At 38.6% G+C, this 840-nt stretch overlaps 1 non-coding gene across 1 annotated transcript; it reads left to right on the top strand.

Annotated features, from left to right (window-relative positions):
* The first annotated feature begins 255 nt into the window (after positions 1-255).
* On the top strand, positions 256-328 carry Trnar-acg (transfer RNA arginine (anticodon ACG)). Its single transcript has one exon. It is a non-coding gene; the product is annotated as a tRNA-Arg (tRNA).
* Positions 329-840: the final 512 nt, after the last annotated feature.

Raw genomic sequence — 840 nt, 5'->3', positions numbered from 1 at the left:
TGTGTGTGTGTGTGTGTGTGTATATACAAACAGATGCACCGAATTGAAAAATTATTTTTTTCCCTTGAAAGGTGCGAGTCCCTAGATTTTCCTTATCTATATATGGTTCATAATGAACAACGCGGAGTCACACAAAAAGCCCGAAATAAGGGTTTTTGGGCAGTTTCGTGCAATTGTCGAAAAAGTTACCTGCCCATATCAATGGAATTTAGCAGTCTGTATATAGTCACAGTAACATCTTTCAACAAACAGACAGGACTTGTGGCGCAATGGATAACGTGTTTGACTACGGATCAGAAGATTCCAGGTTCGAATCCTGGCAAGTTCATAATTTTAACCCTGATTGTATCCAACATTTACTCATTAGTATTTTTGTTTTTTCAGTGATTTTGTTTTGTGCATCTGAGAATTTCCCATACTCCGGGTTCAAAGTAAGCATTGATGGTAAAACGATATTGAGTGTACTTGATTTTGTGTTTGAGTCGGTGTTGTGTGTGTTGACGTGGCGCAGCTGCTAGTAAATAATAAAGCCGTTATCCAAAATATTGCACACGTCTAATCTTCTAAGCGTCATGTTTTGATTTTTATTTTCTCCATGCTTCTGAAGAGAAAAAAAGGAACCCAGAAAATGTAGTAGAGAGGAGGAACATTCTTTTATTGTTTAAATGAATGGCTCTCGTCTTCAGGAGGCCTCAAGTTTTGACAAGCTTCTGGGCTTGACCATTACTCCTGATCTTAAATGGAACACGTACATCAAATCTGTTGCCAAGGTCGCTGGAAAAATGGTGGGATCTTTCTATCGATCCAGTAGATATCTCACTGCTGATGCTATTCTCTATC

The sequence above is a fragment of the Euprymna scolopes genome, chromosome 34, assembly GCF_053919585.1.
Source record: "Euprymna scolopes isolate OS-2025 chromosome 34, ASM5391958v1, whole genome shotgun sequence".
Taxonomy (NCBI): Eukaryota; Metazoa; Mollusca; class Cephalopoda; order Sepiida; family Sepiolidae; genus Euprymna; species Euprymna scolopes.
The sequence above is the reverse complement of the archived record's forward strand: the minus strand, read 5'-3'. Positions and strand labels throughout refer to the sequence as shown.